This window comes from Prionailurus viverrinus, chromosome A2, assembly GCF_022837055.1.
Source record: "Prionailurus viverrinus isolate Anna chromosome A2, UM_Priviv_1.0, whole genome shotgun sequence".
NCBI classification, from domain to species: domain Eukaryota; kingdom Metazoa; phylum Chordata; class Mammalia; order Carnivora; family Felidae; genus Prionailurus; species Prionailurus viverrinus.
In genome coordinates, this window is record NC_062562.1 from 32285550 (window position 1) to 32311119 (window position 25570).

Sequence of the window (25570 nt, forward strand, 5' to 3'; positions counted from 1 at the left end):
AGGTACTTCAGAACCATAAAGAATACCATATACTGTTGATGAGTAGGTGTCTCCGGTGGGAATGATAACTTCAAGGCTTGCCACTCCTCCCAACAACCTGTGGTCCTGGGCATGTTCCTTAGCTTCTGTTATTACTTAGTTTCCTCATCTGTGAACTAGGGATAACAGTGGTACCTATGCTATAGGTTTGTTGTGTGCACTGAATGAAGTAAACCTTTCAGAAGGCTTAGCTCAATAATTGTCAGCACATATTATAGTTTATAGCATTGTCAGAATGAAATGAGTTGACAGAATGCTATAGTTCAAATATGTACATGGGGCGCCTGGGTGGCGCAGTCGGTTAAGCGTCCGACTTCAGCCAGGTCACAATCTCACGGTCCGTGAGTTTGAGCCCCGCGTCAGGCTCTGGGCTGATGGCTCAGAGCCTGGAGCCTGTTTCCGATTCTGTGTCTCCCTCTCTCTCTGCCCCTCCCCCGTTCATGCTCTGTCTCTCTCTGTCCCAAAAATAAAATAAAAACGTTGGAAAAAAAATTAAAAAAAAAAATATGTACAGAGGTCCCAATTAAAGCAAGCACCAGTTCAGGCACTGAGGAAACACTGGTGAATAAGACAAAGCCCCTGACCTAATGGAATTTACATTTTACTATGAAAGAAGAAAAAAATGCATATGTGAATATAGCATATAATTACAGGTGGAAACAATTCGTCCATAGGAAACATAGATTAACGTGTCTCAGAGCAATGTAAGGTAAAGGATTTTTTTTTTTTCTTGATAAAGGATTTACAAGTATCTTGGAAGAGGAGTGCCTGGGTGGTTCAGACGGTGAAGCAGCTGATTTCGGCTCAGGTCATGATCTTGTGGTTCATGAGTTCAGGCCCCGCCTCAGGGCTCTGTGCTGACAGCTCAGAGCCTGGAGCCTGCTTCAGATTCTGTGTCTCCCTCTCTCTCTCCCCATCCCTCGCTCATGCTGTCTCTCTCTTTCTCTCTCTCTCCCCAAAAAGAATAAACATTAAGAAAAAAATTTTTTAAAGTATCTTGGAAGAAGGAAGCAGGGTAGGGGGGGGGAGGAAGTTATTTTAGGTGGGGATTAGGAAAAAGCAGGCTAAGGAGCGGCCACCTAAAATGAGAGCCATGACAAAGTGATTGGAAAGTAGGGGAGTGGTGGGGAGGCCAAGAACTTTGATGCAGGAATAGGCTCCGTATGTTGGGGGAAGGGCAGAGTAATTATGACAGAATAATGGAAAGGAGGTTAGAAATAAAAGCAAGGGGACACTTTAGGGAAGCCACAGCAGACACTTCATATTTTATCCTAAGGAAGATGGGAAGCCACTGGAAGGTTTTCAGCAGGGTGGTGCTCTGATTCATTTTAAGAAGATCATGAAGCTTGTCCGAGAACAGGCTTTGGGCAGAGGAGTAGGAGGAGGTGGGCAAGAACAGAAGCAATGAAACCAGTGAGGGGGCTATTACAGGGTCCATGTGAGAGAAAATCAGGGCATAGACAAGAATCGCAGGGTGGGGAGTAGTGCAAAGCAATCAGATTTCTATCATCCATGGTGAATATTACAAATACCTGTGATACAGTCCACAGGATAGACAGATTAAACTCACCAAGCCACACTAGGTCTGTATTTGAAGACAGAACTTGTTGATGGAGTGGAGGGAGTGTGTAAGAAAAAGAGAGGGATAAAGACTGACATCCCATTCTTTGACCTGGGCAAAATAGGCAAATGGCCTGGTGCCCTTTACAGAGATCAAGAAGACAGGGGAGGCAGTGGTTCCTAGGGGAAAAACATTAAGAGTTCACTCGTGGGCAGGTCAAGTTTGAGATGCGTAGCCCTCCGTAGATGCAGAGGGCTAAGGACAGCTGACCAGGGAAGTCTGGAGATCAGAGTGGAGACGGGGACACAAAATCGGGAGTGATCAGCAAACCACTGGCATTTGAAGGTAAGAGACAGAGATCATCCAGGGAGAGTGTGTAGGAAAAGAAGGCAAGAGGTTTGGGTTGAACACTAAAACCTTGTAATTTTTAGAAACTGAGAAAGACCCTCAAAGAAAACTAAGACGTAGTGGTCACCAAGGCAGGAAGAAGCAAAGGAAGACGGCGTGTTGTCTTGGAGCCAGGTGACAAAAGCTGTTTATCCGGCTGCTCGGAAAACACAGTCTCCACCATACTGGGAAATCCCAGTGTGGGGCAAGAACAGAAACTCTCTGAAACTTGCCGTGAAGGGGTCCGTCCTAATGTGTTCTGTATGGCAACTTTCTACTCAGGCACCATACCAAAAATCCATTAACCTAATCTATCCCCCAACCCCACCCCCCCAAAAAAAGATGAGGATAAATAAAACCAAGTGAAAGATCTGTTGGGTTTTTGCGGTCTTCCAAAACCAGACAACGATGGGTTTTCCCCTCTCCTTCAGTAGCCGCTGTCTCTTTGCCATTGACCAGTTTGCCAGATTTCCTTTCAAAGCAACAGTCACCCCTGGGTCTTAATTTCCTGAAAGGATTCAAAATTACAGAAGAAATTCAAAAATGCTACATTTTAGAGGAATAATGAAACTAGTAGATACTCTTCTCCTGTGTAAATAAATATGTTTGGTGGCCTTTGAGCTGCAGGAGAAGGAGGTGGGGGGCGGGTTAGTCTCCACCCACGGAACCTTCAGGGTTTATTACCCAGACAAAACCTTTCTACTCTACAGGCTAGCAGGAGGTTTACTCCCAGTTATCCTCCGAGTAACCCGCCCTGGGTCTGGGCCAACATGACCAGGCTCCATTCAGTGACGCTAGGGAGAAAAGGGCAGGGGAGGGGACCCCGCCTCCTCTTTTCTTCTAGCAGAATGACAGGCTGCCGGCTGGACACACGCCTGGCAGATGGCATTTCAAAGGGTTTTCAGGAGCCATCTGGGGTGGGTACAATTATTACAAACCACACTTCTAACAAAGCCAGAAGGGTTACTTCCTGGCAGATGAGAAGTAAAACAAATTCTATCATGTTCCTCAGGGACAGCGTATTAAAAAAAAATAATAATCACCAGGCTGACAAAGTGGGGTTTTCCACGTCCTACAACACTGCCTTCTGCTTGTCTAGCCAGAAATCGGGCCAGTGTCTAACAGTTATTAGATTTAAGCAAATAAGCACAGTGTTCGCCTCCTTGCCTGCAAAAAAAACAAACAAACAGAAAACAGGAGTGAGAGAGAAGATCAAACCGTAGAGTAGGAAAGATAGCATCCATTAACTGGATGCTTACTTAAGGTCACAGGCAATGTTAAGCACTCCGTCAATACTCCTGGATTTGTTACAAGAAAGGTAAAAGGAAAGACTGTTATTATACGCATTTTATTGATGAGGAAGCTGAGAGAGAAAGGAAAGTTAACTGCCCAAGGTCATGTAACAAGAAAGCCAGGAAGAGGTATGGTCTCTTAGGAAAACAAATCTCTTTAGATATTTGTGGCAGCAGGGTTTGTAGCAAAAACAAAACAAAAAGACCGAAGCAAAAGCAGTCCTTCAAAATGAAAACCTGAGTGCCCATAAATATGGGAATGATTGCATGGAATACGGTAGATTCACCCTCAGGAAAATGTTTTCACTATGTAAACAGCAGTGAGATCTACACACAGTCACCAGAAGGAAGGAATGTCTATGATGTTCAGCTGAGTGACACAAACAAGTTACAGAATACTATGTAAACTATCACTGCATTTTAGTGAAGCCCTGCGGATGCTGCATGTTATTTGAGTTAAGAAATCATTAAGTGGGCAGAATAATCCTAAATCCTTAGCAGAAGTAACCTCAGGAATGTGGGTTCAGAAACGAACAGAGACAACATGATTATTTCTTTAAATACCTCTCATACTCTGAATTGTACGAATGGGTATATAGCTGTTCCCGCGTTTTATAAATTGAATGATTATTTCAGGAATCTTGAACAACTCGATTCTTGGGTACCCTACTCAACTATCTTCCATAGTCACTTAGTCCTTGCAAAACTGTGCAACAGAATACAGGCTCCAAGTGAATCAAACAAACAGTATGTTCCAAGGTTTCCCGTGGCACAGAAAGCCAGCATCCATGTCAACAACACTTACCTTTAGTTAATGAATAAAAATACACTACATATAAAGTTGAGAAGATGGTGCTGTTCATTTTCTGCCTGATTTTATTTTATTTAAAAAAATTTTAATTAAAAAAATTTTATTTTTCTCTTAAGGTTTATTTATTTTTGAGACAGAGAGAGACAGAGCATGAACGGGGGAGGGTCAGAGAGAGAGGGAGACAAAGAATCTGAAACAGGCTCCAGGCTCTGAGCTGTCAGCACAGAGCCCGACGCAGGGCTCAAACTCACAAACGGCGAGATCATGACCTGAGCCGAAGCCGGACGCTCAACCGACCGAGCCACCCAGGTGCCCCTGCCTGATTTTACTTTTTAAACCTCAATCCATTAGTCACTTAAAGAGAGCCTTTTTTAAGTGTTAAAATGCTTACAAAATTTCACTGGGTAGTCAATGCCATCAAACTTTCCCACCACCTGATCATAACTGAACAACTGAATTTGAGCTACGCCCTGCTGAATGTTTCAGTATGAATTAGCAATGCCCCCAAAAGTCCACCTTTTAAAGCCTGAGTGGCTGCTTGCTTCTTACGCACATTTTATGGCTCATAAACTTTTGGTATACTTGGCTTGAGTGACCCTTCCTGAGGAAATCAGAAAGTGACCTTCCTTATCAAACTCCACAAACCGTGGCTATAGAAAGGAAAATGGATCCAGTGCTTGAATCTGAACATTCTTGTGAAATATCCAATCGAGGCAGCAAACGAAATCTTAGGGATGGCATGCACCATGCTGTTTCCCCCTGCCTCATATTCCCAGCATCATCAGGGTTTAGGCGAGCTGTCACTCAGTACCTGTCCAAAAGGTCTCAAGGCCAGAATGCTAATAGAAGAATCATTACCCTACTAAGACTAAATTGTTAATAGTCAGTGATTTCACCTGCTGTTAAATTAATCTGGGTCCTGCTTATCAAAACCCAACATCATCTTCAAAAAATTATAGTCCCTTCAACTACCGTCGATGTTAAGGCAAGATCATTCCGTACAATAAAGCAATTACTTGCATTGCTTGAAATTCGTTGGCTATCTAGGACAGCCTCATGCTGTTCATTTCTTTTAGCTAATGGAGATGAAACACAGTTGAATGTACTGTTCCTACAAATTCATTCAGTCACCTACCACTCACACAATTTTTGCCATATTACAGAACAGGCAGTAAGATTTACTCAATATTCGCCCTTCAAATCAAACTACTTTTTGAAAAATGGAACTATACTCATGTAAAAAAGAAATGCTTAACTGCTACCTACCTATTAGGTTTTTCTTTTTTTTTAAGTTTATTTATTTATCTTTGAGAGAGAAAGAGCAGGGGAGGGGCAGAGAGAAAGGGAGAGGGAGGATCCTAAGAAAGCTCCATGCTGTCAGGCCAGAGCCCAACAGAGGGCTTGATCTCTCTCACAAGCTGTGAGATCATGACCCCAGCCGAAATCAAGAGTCAGATGACAACCGACAGAGCCACCCAGGCGCCCCCTGACTAAAATAGTTTTAAAAACCTTACAATACCAAAAGCTGGCAAAAGTCTGAAGCAACTGAAACTCTCATACATCGTTGGGAAGGCTGCAAAATGGCACAGCCAGTGGGAAAAGAGTTTTGTCATTTTGATATGACACGAAACATAAATTCACCATGTGACCCAACAGTCATACTCCTAGGGATTTATCCTAGAGAAATGAAAACTTCTGTCCACACAAAAACTGATACGTGAAGGTTTACAGTGGCCTTATGCAGAATCACTCCAAACTAAATGAAAACAAACTTAATGCTCTTCAACGGGTGAAAGGACAGACTGTATTCAGTCCCTGCAGACTGCAGACGGGTAAAGCATGGATGAACCTCAAATACATCGTGCCAAGTGAAAGAAAAGCCAGACTCAAAAGGCTGCCTCCCCTGTGCTCCCATTTATTTGATTCTCTCTAAAAGGCAAGGCTGCAGGACGGAGAAGGAGTCATCGGCGGCTGGCAAATGTGCAGACAGAGTTGACCACAAAGCAAGAGCACAGGGGGCGGGGGAGAGAACTGTTCTGTACCCTGACTGTAGTTTCTCCGTGTTTCTCAGCACCTACAGAACTATATGTATATATACATATACATATATGTACCATGAAGGGTGATTTGACTACTTATAATTTATTTTATACAAAGAACACACTTAGCATTACCTCAAGTGAAGAATGGGTTTCATTCTGCCATAAACAATAAGTGACTAAAAATAAATACAGCAAAAACAAAATAAAGCCATTCCATTTTACTAGAGCCTAATGCTCTGAGCCTGAAGTCTGCGTCCTCTTATTACAAGGGGGAGACTGACAAACATCAGAAAGCTGTTAGAGGCCCATTAGCACCAATTTGAGACTTTCTACTTCACAGAACTATGACGATTGTTCAAAAATTACAAAGAAAAGCGGCTGCTCAATGTTCGAGTACCAGCAAGAAGCCGAAAACAAGTTTTAGGCACCAAATAGATGCCTTACTCGTCTCCCATCATCTTAACAATCATTGAGAACCACTGTAACCCGGCCTCCAACCCCTGAGGAAACACTGGGAGAGGTTAGAGGCTTGAGGACCCAAGTCTGTGTCCACCACCTTACCCTCTAAAGAATTTAGATTGCTGAACTTTGCCGGCCTTCCTTTCCTCACATATAGGTAAGGATGGGAATGATAGAAATAAATAAAAATTGTAAACAATAAAAATTTTTACATGGAAGTAAAACAAACGGCTGTACTCAGGGCTCTGGGTGAGCCTCGGATGACACAATGCCTGTGTGGACCTATCTCATCACAGCGTCTAGCTGCAGGAAGCATCTGAAACAAAGCAAGGAGTTGATTTCCGCAGACATTGATTTGGGTCCCAGGATGTGAATTTCAACAACAGGCTTGCAGATCTCATGGAGAACAATCTCTGTGCTTATGATTTAGATACAGTAAAATCATTTTGTGTCAATGCAAAATATCTTCAAATTCAAACCTACATCATTCTTTGGATGCCGACCCTCCGTAAATGCAGCCTGCTTTACTGTGTGTAGGAGCTTGTGGGCCTATTAGCTATTTCAGTCCTTGGTTTCAAATTAAAAACGGAGTGAACACAGGTTCTACAACTAAGCAGTCTTTATGGTTTCACCCTGTACAAAAAGTTCCTGCCTCCCTGGCTCTGATTTATAAATGACCTTCTTCCTTTTCTCACCAGCCCAGAAATACAAATCTCATTGCATTTGCCATTGCAAACATTCTTCTATGAGGAGACGCCTTTTTCTTAGGGAGACAGGCCAATCACAAGAAGAATGTAATTTTTTTTTGCTTTTTAAAAAATATTTATTTTTGACAGACAGACAGAATCTGAAGCAGGCTCCAGGCTGTGAGCTGTTGGCATGAGCCTGAAGCAGAGCTCGAACTCACGAACCGCAAGATCATGACCTGAGCCAAAGTTGGACACTCAACCGACGGAGTCACCCAGGTGCCCCGCAAGAAGTATGTAAATCTCTTCATGCCCCAGACAGATTTAGAAACAACCCAGCCATAAATGCAGACCAGAGCCTTAAAGATTTGAAACACAAACAATTTTTCTCTGGTGCCTTAAAGGTGGCAACAGGCACCCCACTGTGGCGCCATCAGAATGTGTGCTGTATGTTATCTTCCTGGATTTTTTTTTTAATTTTTTTTCAACGTCTATTTATTTTTGGGACAGAGAGAGACAGAGCATGAACGGGGGAGGGGCAGAGAGAGAGGGAGACACAGAATCGGAAACAGGCTCCAGGCTCTGAGCCATCCGCCCAGAGCCTGACGCGGGGCTCGAACTCATGGACCACGAGATTGTGACCTGGCTGAAGTCGGACGCTTAACCGACTGCGCCACCCAGGCGCCCCTCTTCCTGGATTTTTAAATAAAACCACTCTCTTTTACCAAAGCTTTTGTATTGCCAACACTGCTACTTAACATGAAGTATCCAACAGAAGTCCAACAGATCTTTTCTCATAAGAGAACATAGGGGGCATTGTTTAAAACAAGTCCACCTGGTCTCATCCTTGCATCCTTCCAAATCTCTATCCTTTGGGAAAGGGGTAGAGGGAGCATGAAGCTAGGCCACATAGATACGACTACTGAAAGTCAAGAAAGACTCTTGATTAGGGAATAAAAAATAAAAACATTAACAGTTACTATTTATTGAGCACTTACGATGTGCCAGGGAATTGCTAGGTATATACTCCACAGATGCCAGAACCCGGATGCTCGTCAGGGAGCAGAGGGTGTTAGAACGGCCCCTCCAGCCAATACATGATGGCATCTCTATCATTCTCCTTACAACCATATCTAAAGTGCTGTGCACTCTGTCAGGTGATGGGAGTGAGCAAGACCCCGAGAAAGCTTAAAGCTTGTGAGGAAAGGATAATAGGCGAGAGGACGGAGAAACCAGAGAAGGCTCCGGGTTCTCTGATCACAGGGACCTCACAGAAAAACCAGAGGTGCGAGAAAAGCGTGCTAAAGAGCAGGAAAAAGTTGCAGTGTGACAAGAGGAGAGAGATGTACAAGGTAGTCATGGAGCCTTGGGAAGGGCTGCAAGTATTCTGTGGCTCTTATTTGGTGTGTGAGCGTGTGTGTGTATTGGATGGAGGGAGAGATGGGAAAACATACAGGGAAGGGGGGGGTAAAGACTCAAGATACTGGTGGTCTCAGACGTGAGAGCTCAGTGGACTCGGATTGGTCATAGGAATGAATGGGTCTCAAACTGCCAGTTAGCGGCAGTGAGCAACACCACACACACACACACACACACACACACACACACACACACACAAGCTGTGCTGTTTTCAGCGGAACTAAGTTGTTTTCAGAGAGCCTAGAATCTGATTGGGCCTGGGTCCCATCCAAATAGATGCCTCCTTATAAAAAACTAAAAGGGACTTGACTGATATCGTCCCTAGAGAACACCACAAAATGAGAACCAAAGAAGGGCAACCTACTCCTACGAGGACAGGGATCAAAGTTTTTAAGCTGTTGACCTGTTATTTAATGTTCTACAAATCTCCACTCCCTCCTTCATTTCAAAGGAAGCCTTATTGAGGAAGGAAGGTCTCACTGGTATGATGGTTGTTTCTCTGTGTCAACCTGACTCGGTTAGAAAATGCCTGGTTACTTGGTAAAACGTCATTTCTGGCTGTGTTTGTGGGAGTTATTTCCTGAAGAGCTTCGCAGGAAGACGACTACCCTGGCCAAGTGTAGGTGGGTATTAGCCAATCTACTGGGAGTCTGAATAGAACAAGGCAGATGAAGGGCAAATTTACTCTCTGCTTGTGCTGAGACATCCTTCTTCTCCTGCCCTCAGACTATGGGGCAGTGGAGGTTCTCATTTTGGGGCCTTCAGAGTCAGACGAGGACTTATACTTTTGGCTACTCTGGTTCTCAGAACTTTGGACTCAGGCTCAATCACACCACAGATTTTCCTGGTTCTCAATATGCAAAGACCAGAGTGTAGGATTTTTAAGTTATCTACAACTGCCTGCATGAGCCAATTTGTACCGTAAAGATCATTCTCCCCCTCCCACTCTCTCTCTACACATACTGTCTTCCTCCCCCCACCCCCCCAACCCATTCTCCTTCTCTGGAGAACCTTAATACACAGGTCACCACAAATGGATCCTGTGGGAAGCACAACTTTTACTAATTGGACATTCCCTCCGTCTAAACCTTCCAACCATCTTAACAAAGGTCACAAGTAGCACCCTCATTTTTCAAATCCTGACCATGACAAAGAACACTCAGTAATCATGTCTCGAATGGAATACTGCCAAGCTGCTCAACAGCAAGTTTATCAAGACAAATGTTGTCAAGCCATCAACAACTCACATGATGGTTACCACAAGATCTTTTCGAGTTCCGTCTTGCATAGAGGAACAACACGTGACAGAGGCACAGGAATCTCATTAAAGAATCACACCTAAGACACTGGGAATAAATAAAGGCTTGGCATTTGTCCCGCTGTGCTGATGATTTAAAAAGTGGCCTAGATACCAGAGATGGGGAGCATCTGATCTGGTTTTTGTGATCTTACTTCTAGCTCGACTCTCTGCAACTGTGACTGAGGCTGAAGAGAAACAGGTTTTCAGTGCCTCATCCAAGGGAGCCACCAAGAGGAAGACAGTTCAACAGGAACTGTTCCAATTGTCCATACATCCTTTTCCTGAAGGCCAGGTGTCCTTTGTTATTAGAAGTTTGAACATGTCCCCTTTCAAGGAGATGCACACAATTCCAAGGATGAATGTGGACCTTGCAGAGTGCTGAGGGCATCCATCACATTATGATACAGAGAGAGGATATATATATATATATTTGCCTACGGAAGCCTTTGGCAAGCGACTAGCTCCTGACAATGAATAAAGGCAGCGATTTTTCAAAAGGAAGGAACTTGTATAAGAAGAATCAGGTTCTAGTTCCAGCTTGGCCACTAAAATTAATTATGTCACTGACCTTAGAAAATCCCTTTTTATTCAGTTAATGTCTTTACCTGTAAAACAGGAAGGGTAACCATTGCCAGACTATATATCACAGAATCCTTATAACAAATCAATTCCTATGCAAGGATACAAAATCCTTAGCAAATTTAAGGCAGTTAAAAATTATGCTCAGGGAGGGGTGCCTGGGTGGCTCACTCAGTTAAGTATTTAAGCGTCTGACTTTGGCTCAGGTCATGATTTCACGGTTCATGTGTTCAAGCCCTGCGTCAGGCTCTCTGCCGTCAGGGCAGAACCTGCTTTGGATCCTCTGTCTCCCTCTCTGCCCTTCCCCCATCACATGTGCGTGCGCGCACACACACTCTCCCTCCCTCAAAAATAAATAAGCATTAGAAAAAAATTATGTTCAGGGCACCTGGGTGATTCAGTCAGTTAAACGCCCAACACTTGATTTCAGCTCAGGTTCACGAATTCAGCATTCATGGGATCAAGCCCCGCCTTGGGCTTTATACTGACAGCACAGAGCCTATGTGGGATTCTCTCTCTCCCCTTCTCTCTGCCCTTGCCCCAGTTGTGCATGTACATGTTCTCTCTCTCTCTCAACAAACAAACAAACAAACAAAACCAACCATTGCACAAAATAAACAAGAGTTCTTAAATTATGTTCATAATAAACATCTGTATTTAGGCTGATATGTACACTTTATATGCACTGCCTCACTTAATCTTTGTAATAACCCTAGATGGTCGGTACCATTATCATCCCTACTGCACAAAGAAGAAAATGTATGCAGAGAGATGCGGAGACTTGCCAAAAATGACACAGCTGGCAGTGCTGCGGCAGAGGCAAGATTTGAACACAGGACCTCACAGCCACAGAACAGCAACAGCTCCTGGATGTAAAGAGACACTGGGGTGGAGGAACGGACTGGTGGGGAGGGAGCAGGTGACCCTCCACAGCTCTCTGCCTGAGGGTGAATAAATCATCACCTGTCCTCAATATAGAAAGGTCAGGGGGCTGATGAAGTTGAGCAGCAGGGGAGAATGCTTCCCCCTCAGGACTTTTTTGATCCCACACCCAAGCTCTTAAGAACTGTGTCTTACTACTCTTAGCCAGATTAATGAGGTAAATTGGGCCGGAGGTGGGGCCCTTGGGTGGCTGAGTCGGTTAAACTTCTGCCTTCAGCTCAGGTCAGGATCTCATGGTCAGTGAGTTCGAGCCCCCGAGTCAGGCTCTGTGCTGACAGCTCAGAGCCTGGAGCCTGCTTCACATTCTGTGTCCTCCCCCTCTCTCCCTGCCCCTCCCCTGCTCACGCTGTGTCTCGTTCTGTCTCTCAAAAATAAATAAATGTGAAAAAAAAATTGAAAAAAAAATTAGGCCACAAGCCAGTGAACAGGAAGGTCAGGTAGTAACTTGAAACTAAATATTAACCACTCTTCCTCTTTTACGTGAGGAAGGGAACGCTGGCACTCTAACCTCATGGAAACCCTGCATTCATTAAAAACAGTAAAGTGAGGGGCACCTGGGTGGCTCAGTCAGTTAAGTGCCTGACTTCGGCTCAGGTCACGATCTGGAGGTTCACGAGTGCGATCCCCGCGTCAGGCTCTGTGCTGGCAGCTCAGAGCCTGGAGCCTGCTTCAGATTCTGTGTCTCCCTCCCTCTCTCTGCCCCTCCCCCACTTGTGCTCTGTCTCTCTCAAAAGCAATAAACATAAAAAAAAAGCAAAGTGAAAATTCTCAAGCTCTCATTGATTCATTTCAAACATTCAGCAATCGGGAAATAAAGGATAAGAATCTCTACCCTAGATGCACGCTTATCAAAAATCAACTTTTGAGGATTAACCTGAGGGATTTTTGTTCAAAATGGAATTCCAGAAGTCACTAAACCCATATCCTAGCACTAAAGGCTGTTTATGATAAAAGGGGACTATGTCAGATAGACCTTCTCCATTATGACAGGCAATACTGAATTAATGACAGCAATTGTCTGAGTAAGAAGAAATGAATGAATCCCAATGATCTCCACCAGATAATTTCAAAAGGAAATCTGAAAATGATTATTTTGGTGAAAAGCTACAATGAATTAAGAATATCGAGTTTCCAGAAATTAGGTGACTTTGTAAGTCTGATGCTGAATGTTTCGAATATGTGGAAGCTTCCTTTCTTTAGCTTAAAAAAGAAAAAAATCAAGAGTGACTGCTAATGGGCAGTGGTTTCTTTTGGAGGTAATGACAATATTCTAAAATCAGACAGTGACAATGGTTGCAGTTTTAGGAATATGATAAAAATGCTGAATTGTGCATTTTAAAGGGGTAGATTTTATGGAAACTGCACTGTGTATCAATAAAGCTGCTAATATTACCCGAAAGAGATGCAGAGATAAATAAAAAGTAGTCTCTGTCTTCAAGGATATTACAATTTAGTACAGGAGTTGTTACTTTTTCCAGGAACAAGATGTGCAAGGTATAATTCATTCTGTAACAATGTAACAGCTGCTTCCATGAGGCCTCCCAATATATGAACAAAGAGAAGGATGAGATCAGAAAATTACCTTATATCACTTTCCTAAAAAAACTGTGGGCCTCTAGACTCCCTGAATGACAAGAGAAAAACACTGTTATAAAATCTGAAATCAGACTTGGTGAGTTCTAATTACAGCTCTAATATTTACAAACTGTGCAACTATAGCCAAGTTAAATGTTTTAGGCCTTGTTTTCCTCATCTCTAAAATGGGAGTAATAACAACACCTGCCCCATAAGGTTGTGCAAGGATTGTATAAGACGACACACATAGAATGCTTAGCCTGGTCACAATAGGAAGTCAACAAACAATGGCCATCACGAGAGACGCATTGTTACCATCAATGCCATAACACACTCTAATTTTATTATTATTTTTTTAATTTGTTTTAACCTTTATTGATTTTTGAGACAGAGAGAGAGAGCATGAACGGGGGAGGGTCAGAGAGACAGGGAGACACAGAATCTGAAGCAGGCTCCAGGCTCTGAGCTATCAGCACAGAGCCCGACGTGGGGCTCGAACTCACAGACCGCGAGATCATGACCTGAGCTGAAGTCAGCCGCTTAACCGACTGAGCCACCCAGGCGTCCCAACACACTCTAATTTGAAAGGGAAACAGCTGTGAAAGAAAGAAAAGAAACTAGCTATTGATCATTTATTACACTGCTAACATGGAACTTAGGTTTTCTGTACCTATGAGTAATGCCTAATTCAGTTCTCCCCAGACAGGCATTTTCCCCCCTATCTTCACAAAACTTGCTGCCCTTAATCATCATCTTTCAAATCCTCTCCCATGAATGTACATAATAACTTCCAAACACAACTCACTGGATTATCTTGTGGTAAGAAATCACAAAATCAACACATTTGTAAATACCATCATGTAAGTTAATATTTGTCATTAAGCATCCGCATCTATCTATAAGAAAATGCCTGTTTGCTGGAAGACGATGAAATTGGAGGACCTCAAGCTCCCTAATTCCATGTTATCATGCTATTCTTTCTATGATTAACTCCTTCTAATTGAAAGGATGTAATATTTGCTTATGGGACAAATACTATACAGCTGGATATAAAGAGAGAAATCAATTTATCCTGAATACCAAACAGAGTGATTTTAAGAACAATTCAAGATGGATACAGGGGAAAAAAGGAGTTTGTACTGATTTAGTAACTACATTGGTTCTCAGCTGACATAGGCATAAGAGCTCTTAAAGCCTTCCCAAGTTGTCAGCCACAGAGTCATTGCCACGTACATTGTATTTTGGCTTCCATCAAGTATACATACTGCTATGTCCAAACAAAGGGAATATCGTGTCACGTAGACGAGGACATGCTAAAAGAATAAGTAGGCGTTAGTTACCACATTAAGCCTGCACCCCAAAGGTATTCTACTGCCATAGTTATGTTTTTCCTTACTAAAACACACAAGTGTTTCCTTTACAGTGTAAAGGAAAACAGAGTGGGTACAGTACAATTTCTAAGATCATATTTCAGCATAGTATTAAAGGGTTATGGAGTGGAAAACATAAACATTGAATATCCCTATTTTTTTAAGTTTACTTATTTATTTTGAGGAAAAGAGAAAGAGAGAGAGAGAGAGAGAGAGAGAGAGAGAGAGAGAGAGAGAGAACACAACCTGGGGAGGAGCGGAGAGAGGGACAGAGAGAATCCCAATCTCAAGTAGGCTCCTGGCTATCAGTGCAGAGCCTGATGCAGGGCTTGAACTCACAAACTGTGAGACCATCATGACCTGAGCCGAAATCCACAGATGGATGTTTAACTGACCAAGCAACCTAGGCGCCACATTTTTTTTCAGTTTAAAAACAAATTTTTTTTAACCTTTATTTATTATTGAGAGACAGAGAGAGACAGAGTATGAGCAGGGGAGGAGCTGAGAAACAGGGAGACACAGAACGTGAAGCAGGCTCCAGGCTCGGAGCTGTCAGCACAGAGCCTGACGCAGGGCTCGAACACACAAACTGTGAGATCATGACCTGAGCCGAAGTCAGACGCTCAACCGACTGAGCCACCTAGGTGCCCCTCTTTCTGGTTTTTAACATGTGCTCCCCCCACCCCCGGCCCTTTGTTTAATACAAACATTTACCTTGTAAAGGCTTTATTGGCATCCCCGCCCCACACCAGCTTGGGACCATCCATTACTTTATCTAACGCTTGCCAATTATCTCCATAAATATAAGTCACAGTCCAAAAAAATATCGATGATCTCGACCCAGCTGATTAACTGTTATTGCCCTCATTTCGATTAGTTCACTTCTCAATGAGCAATTATATTCTCACATTATGGTGGACCTCTCTCGCCACAAACCTGGCTCATTTTCCGTTACAGACTACACCTTCTAGAGAGGTGAGTCATATAAATTATTCTTCGCTCTCCTAAACCAAATTAGGTAGCTTTTAGAGGTGGAATTAAAGACAATTATTAATACTTCTAAACATTGTTGGGAAAATGTCGACAGTGATGAACAGATGTCTGTGCTGATGTGATCTACTGAAAATCCTGTCCTTTAGCCATACTGACCTTTAAGACAATCATTTCATTAAGAATACTTTGTGATGTATCAGTGGTATCATTAGAAAATTAGTGGTCAGTTTTTAAAAAGTAAAATCAAGTAGAAATCTTCATTACTAGGAGTTACTTGGAATAATTATCACATAAAGCAATAAATCGTTCTATGCTTTCGAACAGAAATTGGCTCTTTTCAAACATCCTTACTTCAGAGATGTCCAGTGCCTGAGTGGGCTGCCTTCTGAGATGGCTGTAGCATTTGAAGCCTACAGGATTCCCCTTAACCCAAGAATGCAAATCATGCCCTTGTCAGCTATACAACAGAACCCACTGTGAATCGATAAAATCAAATCAAGGATCCAATCAGTGACTTGAGAGACCAAAATTTTCAAACCCAATTCATTAAAAGTTAGTAACATCTTGGCTGTGACACAGGAAAGATGTCTTCTTAGAAAAGCAAGACATGAAATTGTTTTACTCGTTTGTGTTTTATTTTACACGTATTAATTAACTGTCATATCACACAATGCTTACTGGTCCTCACCCTTGGGTTTCATCTAATTCGTCATCCCTGTCAACAGCGCCTGCTGATCAAGGGCAAAGAGAGGGTAGAGGCAATCTTTATTTCCTTGATCTGGCAGCAGGGTATGACTGCCATTAGCTTCCTGTCAGCAGGGGAGACCTGGTGATGTGATGGATGATCCCGGAGATCTTACAAGGAGTTTTCAGCAGACGCCTGCCTTTTACCCTATTTACCCAGAAGTTACTTTCTCATCTTGTGGGAGACTCACGTTTTTGCCCAGAGGGAACAAGTCTTTAATACATCCAGAAGCTACCCCCACGGCCTTGGTTTCCCAAAACAAAACCAAAAAAAATTAAAAAAAAAAATTTTTTTTTTCAACGTTTATTTATTTTTTTGGGACAGAGAGAGATAAAGCATGAACGGGGGAGGGGCAGAGAGAGAGGGAGACACAGAATCAGAAACAGGCTCCAGGCTCTGAGCCATCAGCCCAGAGCCCGACACGGGGCTCGAACTCGCAGACCGCGAGATCGTGACCTGGCTGAAGTCGGACGCTCAACCGATTGCGCCACCCAGGCGCCCCATAAACCAAAAATTTTTTAAAGAAGGGTATTAATTGAGCCAGCTGGGAAATACAGAAAGCTGCTTCCACCCTCAACGTGTAATCCACATTATATCTGTAAAGAGTAATGAAAGATTAAAGCTGTTCATTTCAAAAGAGACTTGACAGAATTTTGTACAAGAAAAGTTTTGTTTTCTGTAGGTAAAACAGAAAATGACACCCTTCAGAGGAACGGGTATTGTTCTAAACCTTGCAGTGAATACCAACTAAGGGCCATTGATGATGTTTACACCAAAATAAATGGAAATGGAAGACAGAAGATTCAAGAAAATAGGGCCTGATCAAATTCTGAGAAGTGGCTAACTTTAAAATGAACAACCGTCAAGGCCTTATTTCTCTCTTCAGATGTAATTGAGTACCTGCTGTAAAAACTTTAGAACCCAGAAAAGAGCACAAAGAAGACAAATATCCCCACCATCCAGATAGGAACACTATCAACAGTGAAGGACCCCAAGTCCCCAGTCACCACACCAGACCCAGGGATGCAGTCCTGGAATCTCGAGGGAAATTCATAGCCGTCACAGCTGTCCTTCACCACTTAGAGGCTCCATTACAATCTCCACTCAACAGCCATGGGCCGGGACTTTACCAGGAAAAGGCACTGCTATTTTTCCACAACCATATTTGCGTACCTGACACTCACATGCTTCAGGTCATGCGAATCCTGAAAACAAGAGTGATGATACATCCCAAAGCTTATTGGAGAGAGTAGTACTGATGGATGCAAAATTCAAACATCTTTACACAGAGTCAAGGTATCGGAACTATAAAAATTCTAAAATTTATCAAAAGAGAAGGAAAAGAAGGAGAAGCAGCAGAACCAGTAATAGTATGTGTATTAATAATACAGGCCTAGGGGCACCCGGGTGGCTCAGTCGGTTGAGCATCCGACTTCAGCCAAGGTTATGATCTCGCGCTTCGTGAGTTCAAGCCCCACGTCAAGCTATGCACTGACAGCTCAGAGCCTGCTTCAAATTCTGTGTCTCCCTCTCTCTCTGCCCCTCTCCCACTCACACTCTCTGTCTCAAAAATAAACACTAATAATAGTAATAATAATAATAATAATAATAATAATAATACAGGTCTACAACTATCACTACCACAACCAAATATTTATTCAGCACTTAATTATGTCAGGCACTGCCCAAATACTTTACATTCCTTGGCCTCTCAAATCTCATCATAATCATGAGCATAGTATTAATATTCCCAGTTCTCAAAAGAAGAAACAGGATTGGAAAGGACATATTACTTGCCTAAGAGCATCACACAGTTAAAAAGTGGGCTTTAACTCTCTTAATTCTAGGCTTAAACCCTAGGATTTCCTGACTCTGGAGCCTAATCTCTAAAGTTTGATGTCTTCATGTCTCACCACGCATCTCCTTGTTCTTAGAAAACTCCAGGCAAGATCCTGCCTCCGGGCCTTTGCACTTGTTACACATAACTCATCTCTAGGCATACCACACTTTTGCCCTAGGTGGCCACTCTTTCACAAGATACCCTCATGGCTGCTCCCAAACCTCCTTCAAGCATTTGCTCAAATGACACTGCTCTAAAGGGGCATCTGGGTGGCTCAGTTGGTTAAGTGCCGGGCTTTGGCTCAGGTCATGATCTCGGGGTACGTGGGTTCGAGCCGTGCATCGGGCTCTGTGCTGACAGCTCGGAGCCTGGAGCCTGCTTCAGATTCTGTGACTCCTTCTCTCTCTGACCCTCCCCAACTCGCACTGTGTGTGTGTGTGTGTGTGTGTGTGTGTGTGTGTGTGTGTGCCTCTCTCTCAAAATAGTAAACATTTAAGAAATTTTTAAAAATGACACTACCTTGAACTATATATCACCCCCAAATCCATATGGTGAAACCATAATCCCCACTGATGGTATTTTCAGGTGGGAATTCTAGGAAGCAATAAGGTTTAATGACTGTGGAGCCTTTGTGATATTACTGCCTTTAAAAGACACCAGCAAGAACGCTCACACAGCCCCCTCTCAAATTTTCCCTCCCACCCTCTCCCTTAGGTTTTCCCTGTCTCTCACATCCCCCTGCCCCAAATTTCAACCCAAAGCTCACTCTGTGACCAAAGCCTTCCCTGGCTCTAAAGGAGATTCTCTCTTGGGGTGCCTGGGTGGCTCAGTCAGTTGAGCGTTTGACTTTGGCTTGGGTCATGATCTCATAGTTCGGGACTTTGAGTCCCCCATCAGGTTCTGTGCTGTCAGCACAGAGACTGCTTCAGATCCTCTGACCCCCTCTCTCTCTGCCCCTCCCCAGCTTGTGTGTGGGCTCTCTCTCAGAAACAAATAAACATTAAAAAATATATAAGGTAGATTCTAATTCTACTTCATAGACCACTGCATATTTCCTTCATGGCACTTTCCACCATCTGTAATGACTTATATTATCTGTACACTGATGTGTTGTCTTTCTCTTTGACCACAGCATTAACGCCCTAAGGACTAGGGTTACATCTGTGCCACTATATCCTCAGTGCCTAGCACAGACTGGACATGCAGTAGCAGTTATTTGTTGAAAGAAAGGTACAGTGGGGCTCAGGTAACACCACATGACAGGAAGCCCTTTGAATGTGTCTGAAAAAAGAAAGGGAGAGGAGCTGGGCATTAGTGATCGCAGTGAAATCCTGTACCCTGGAGCTCCTCAATGTGACTTGGGAGTCCCCAACGGTTGTCTGTTAAACCAGATTTAATCTCATAGCATTATGAAGTATTAAGTTATATTTATAAATTAAAATACTTCATAAGCATGGATACAAAACTCATGAAAACTTAAACCTGGGTTGAAATCAGGTTCCTTGGTGTATTCAACAGATATTTGAATGAGTGGTGTTCAAGGTACTGGGATATGGCCAAAACACAAACCAGTCTCTGTCCCCTTGGAGTTTATACTCCAATGGGTGGAGATACACAATACATAAGCTGATAAATACGAAGTATGTCACTCAGTGTAAGGGCGAAAAAGTAAGAATGGCAGGAGATCCCGGCTGGTGGAGGTAAAGTCAGCACTTTATATGATCAGGGAATATCTCGCTGAGAAGAGAAAATATGTGCAGAGGTCTAAAGGAAGGGAGGGCAGGGGCGATACAGAAAACCCGGAAGAGTATTCTAGACACCCAGCACAGATCACTAAATGCAAACGCCCTGAGGCAGGAATCCACTAGGTTCCTGAATTACAGTATGGAGCAGAGACAGTCAAACATGAGATCGGAGAGATGATGAAGACGTGGTAACACAGGCAGATGTAGGTCACCCTCAGGACTTTAGCTCTTACTCCGAATAAGACGGGATACCATGGGAGGGTTTTCACCAGAGGAGTGCCATGAGATTTTACAGACTTTGATTCTTTAAAAAAATGTGTATTTATCTGAGACAGAGGAGAGTGTGCATGCATGAGCGGGGAGAGGGGCAGAGAGAGGGGGAGACAGAGAATCTCCAGCAGGTTCCGTGATATCAGTGCAGAGCCCGAGGTGGGGCTTGATTCCACCTCATGAGGTGATGACCTGAACTGATATCAAGGGTCGGATGCTTATCTGACAGCCACCCTGGGTGCCCCTTACAGACTTTGATTTTAAAGAGATCACTCTGTCTACTGAGTGGAGAATAAACTCCATGATGCACTGGAAGAGAAAGAGGAACAATGGTTAAGAGGCTATTATAGTAACTGAAGTAATAGATCGTCATGGGGTGAAAAAGCCACTAATCCCTCCCATTCAAACATGAAATCCAATTCTCCCCTTGAATGTGAATCTGCTTAGCCACTTGCTTGGCCAAGAGAATACAGAGGAAGTAATGCTGTACTTTGCCCAAGGCTACTCAGAAGAATTCTTGCAGGTTCTGATTTGGTTTCTTAGAATATAGGGTCTTAGAATACTACAGCCATGCTAGCAGAAAGCCGCAGAGTCCCATGTGAAGAGGGACTGGAGTCCCCAGCCAAAATCCCAGCTGTTCAACATCACATTCTAGCATTCCAAGACTCTGACCACCCCTGAGAACAGTAACAAGGAGGATTCTACCAAGTCTCTGTGACCAGACCAAACATTCCCACAGGAGGCAATTCCCGACAGGCAACTGTGCTTGAATACAGACTTAACCACATGGTTACAATGGTTTCTTGGTCTACTCTAAAGTGGAACAGACACAGGCCACCCCACTGAAGCCGAGCCTAGCTGCCGATTCATGAACAAAATACATGCCTTTTTTGTTTTTAAGTCACTATGTTTTGGAGTGGTCTGTGACACAGCACATCGATACCCAAAACAGAATCCATGGGGGCTTGGGCCAGGTAAGTTCCTAAGCATTTATTTGGGAGACATTATAATAATATGGTTAAGAACCTGAGCTTGGGAATCAGAAAGACTTGTATTTGAACCCACCTATGCCACTTGACAGGGGCCCCTGGGCAAATCACTTGATTTTTTCTGAACCTCAATCCTCTAATCTATAAATGAGATTAATAACAGGGTCTAATTCCTTGACATATTGTTAGGTTACACTGAGATAATATATGTAAAGTAACTGGCTAGTACTTGCCACATAACAAGTACTCTTTAAAAGGAAAAAAGTAAGCTAGCAAAAGGATTGATTTGTCACCTTTTTAAAAATGGCAGTATACCAGTGAACATTCTGAAAATGGAAACTTCTGTGGCATGACTCCCTGATTTCCATTACATTACGAGCACAGATGCAAAGAGAATTAGTCCCAGGAGAATAAACAACAACAGTTGAATACCCATCTTCTAAGCATGAACAGTGTTTATGAAGACGTCATAGGATTATCTGCCAAGTTGCCTTTCAGGGGCCCCTCGTGTCTGGTGAAGCATGGCAGTAACAGAAGGAAGGACCTTACTAAATAGGACAGGCTTTCCGCGTAAGACCTTTCCCAAATTTTAAGACCATCACATCTGTTTGGGCAAAAATTTCAGCCAACTCAATGTATAACAAACCATTATGACGCCAATTTATGAGAATCTGTAAATTCATTAAAGAAAGGTATGATTTTAATATTCCATCCAAAATCTTGCTGCTGATAATTAGTGCAAACTCTGGGATAAAACCTCAGACAGGAGATGTAAGGTCTACCACAGAGTGGAAGAGACTTTAAACATAGGGATCACTTTACCACTTTATTAATCTGGGCTTGATAACAGATCGCTATGTGAGATACTCACATCCCATTTCCATTTTATTATAGAGATTACACTGAATGGAGAGCTGATTTTAACGGCAAAAGTCTTTCTGTGGCATTGAGCCAGAAACAATAAAATTCTGACCTAACAACTATAGCACAACAGAGAAACCTACTGCCATATATCTCTATATTAAATAAGCAGCCTGCAAGATACCTCATTGGATGGACATTGGAAAGGAATGTTGCTTAAAAAGTATCAATAGCCCACGCTTTAGGAGTAAGTACAACAGATGTTTAGAATTAGCTTAATAAATATTTAAATATGTATGCCGACATGCCATCAGTTTGTGAAATATAGGCTTCGGAAAATATTGACTTGAGGCCTGTATTACTTACTGAGTAAATACAAAGTACAATGAATATTCATGAACACTGAAAATTCACTGTTTTAATGTAAATATGCATACCTGAGTCCCTGAGTGATTAGCTTCCTATTTGGTGGTTGCTGAATTATGATAAATGTTATACCCCTTACCATATGTTAATGAGCAATTTAAGGCACAAGAGCTTTTATGAAGAGTCAAGTTCTCATTTCAAACTGCAAAATGTGGAAATGCGTTAGAAAGTCATTACAGCCAAACAGTCATAAACATCATTTTTATCAAGCAGCCACCATTTATCTGCAGAAGCATAAACCAAAGGGTTTTTTTTTTCTTTAAATGGTAATGGCTATTAATATTATTGCTTATTTCAATCAGATTGAATGTCTCTGGGATGTGTTACTCTATCATTTCCATTGTTCTTTTTTTTATAGCGACATAAACTTATGGCAACAATGGGTACAGACAGGTAGCGATAAAGAGGCATTCTATCACAAAGGAAGAGAAGGCCCAGAGCCTGATGCCCCTTTCACTGTCAAATGGTCTTGATCAAGAACAATGCCTTCTCCCCCAGCATGGCCTCCAAATGCTAATACAACAGCAAAAAAGAAATCTAAGCCAAATAAGCTTGGAAGTCACTAGGTTTAACCCAATTAAAAACAGTTCTTTACCGCAAGACTCCTTTAAAGTCTTCAATATGCTCATATTCATTGTGAGTTCCCCCAAAAATGATAAACTATGCTGTGTTTACCGAACTCTTTCCTCATTGGGCATTTCACAGGACTAGTGTTCCTCGATGAACTGTTTGAAAAACACTAACACAGACTGGTGAAGTTTGAGTACCACTTTCCTTAAGCCCACAGGCAGCTTACTCATGGTTTTAGGGGAACTCAGTATCAAGAAAAGATCCCTGTTCTTTTTTCCTCCTCCACATAAAACAAAGTTTAGGATGCAATCTCCAAGTGACTTACGAGATAGGGTACAGCTTCTGGACCCCGGAAACAAGAACAGCATCTAGTTACATCAATCACCTGTTTGAAGTCCTCCAATAGCTTCTCAAAGTCTACAAGATAATATCCAATTTTTATAGAGCTCTTGGTGGTTTTTCCATGATCTACTCCTGCTTTTCTCCCTGGTCTTATCTGTCACCAATCAGGATCTCAGTTTTGGTATTCCTAGTTCCCCGAAACCTCCTCCCAATAAATGCTCTGAAGGCAGGGACCTCTTGGCTAATATAGAGGAATGTGGCACCTACCATGACTGTCTATACTTGGAGACCTTACACCTGTTATTCCTCTACCAGAAAACACATATGTCACCAATTCCTGCTAGACTCCCATATGTTCTCTTGGCTGTAGGCTCAGCTGAGACATCACTTCTGGGAAACCTTGCCTGATACACAGAGGCTGGACTGGGTATCATTATTATGGGTTCTCAGAGCATCCACTCCTTCCCCGCAACACAGGACTTAGCACTCTCCTTTGAAATGTCCTGTCGACTTGCTTCCTCAACCAGCACATTTGTTCCCTGAGGACTAACTACAGGGTCTGGGCACACTTATCATGTCTAGTAAAGAATCTTTTATACCACAATCAATCAATCAATCAAGTATATGGAGTCACTGAGAATGTATGACAGTCCACAACTGTTACAAACAAATTGCTGATCAACAAATGCATGTGCGCCACTCTATTTCAAGAGTGAAAAGTTGCACTCCAGATGCTAGGGATGTTTAATGAGACAATGCTTTGGTTTACACCACTGTGGACAACCAATAGAGTTAGAGGATAATCATGATAAACACCACTGAACAAGGGCAAATGTGGAGGGAAAAGAAAAGAACACAGGAAGACAAAGAGTGCTGCTGTTTCTCCATTTAGATGAACTTGTGGTCTGAGTGAGGAGTTGAGGAGCTGCTCTCCCACTGGCCTTTGCTCCACGTGTATCACAAAGTGAGCATCTTACCCCATGGAGTGTTAAGACGCTGCACACATTTAAGAGGATTTCATGGGAAACCTTGATCTTAAGCAACTGTGTTTTGCTTTATGTGCTTGAAAACGGATGCGTGTGAAACTTAGGACTCAAGTGCATGAGGATGCTAAGAAAGAATTCTCTCAGTGCTGGCAAGACCTGGAAATAGTGGCTAATAACACTAAAATGCAAACACAAATGAGCCACAGGGGCTAAAATATTCCTTCCGTAATCATATGTCATTCATGATAACAAGCCTAAGTATTTCCAGGGTGAATGTCTGAGGAGACCCCACCACCGAAGAACTGATGATATATATTCTCTTACTTCCAATACCAACAGAAGTTCGAACTTAAAGATCCTGTAAAAAACAGCCCTCAAGTTACTACAGTGGCTGTTAAAAAGCAAATACTCGGGACATCAAGGTGGCTCAGTCAGTTTAGCATCCGACTTGATTTTGGCTCAGGTCGTGATCTCATGGTTCGTGGGATTGAGCCCTGTCAATCCTGCCTGTCAATTGAGCCCTGTCAGGCTCTGCACTGGCAGGGTGGGGCCTGCTTGGGATTCTCTCCCTCCCCCCCCCCTCTCTGCCCCTTCTCAGCTTACACACACTCTTGCTCTTCATCTCTCACAAAATAAATAAATAAAATTTTTAAAAAGCAAATACTCAGTGGAACCCTGAGAAAGGAAAGAAGGGAGAAGAAAGGAAAAAGGGAAGGGAGGAAAAAAAGAAAAGGAAAAGAGACAGATTGAGAGAGAAAGAAGAAAGGAAAGTTGATTTCGGTCTTTGGGATAGTTCTGTTATTCCAGAGCAACCTGTGCAACTAAAATTGTAACCTATACTCTCGAACCGTAAAACTTGATACACAAATGGAAACCAGTAACACTGCTGGATAGAAAATATCGGACAGATTCTATGTGGAAACACTGGAGTCTCTTACAGATTCCCCAAGAAGAAAACCAAGGTGCCACAGGTAAGGCAGATGGGCTCATTTTCTAATCGGCACTTCATAAAATTGTTCGGAAAATTCTAAGAGATGACAAACAGCAAGCTTCTTGTGCAAAGGGTGTGGCATTTCACAGGACTTAATGGCCATTATCCTCTGGCTCCGTTATTTTGTTTCTGCTTATAGAAAAGTGATAGGCATGTAGCTGTATTTTGTCAAGTTTCCAGAGTAAACACTGAGGTGCTTCAGAGCATCGTTCATTCCACAGCTGGCCTGGCTAGAATGGAATGCTGTCAGGTCAAACAGGGTCATAGGAAAAGTGAGCAAATGCTGGGCCCTCCACAAATCCTGCTCTCCCGGCCTGGAGTCCCAGGAGGGTGAGAGCTAGAGAACACAG

General features: G+C 42.8%; 1 protein-coding gene and 1 long non-coding RNA gene across 12 annotated transcripts in view; one reads left to right on the forward strand and one right to left on the reverse strand.

The window, feature by feature from the left end:
• MAGI1 (membrane associated guanylate kinase, WW and PDZ domain containing 1) overlaps positions 1-25570 on the reverse strand; it is a 639927-nt gene that overhangs the window by 131004 nt on the left and 483353 nt on the right. The window lies entirely within an intron of this gene.
• LOC125160204 (uncharacterized) lies at positions 1298-11430 on the forward strand. 2 transcript variants are annotated; one of them, XR_007150172.1, is made up of 3 exons: positions 1298-1424; positions 1816-1945; positions 11292-11430. It is a non-coding gene; the product is annotated as an uncharacterized LOC125160204 (long non-coding RNA). The 2 variants fall into 2 exon arrangements; XR_007150173.1 differs by lacking the exon at positions 11292-11430 and adding an exon at positions 2032-2111.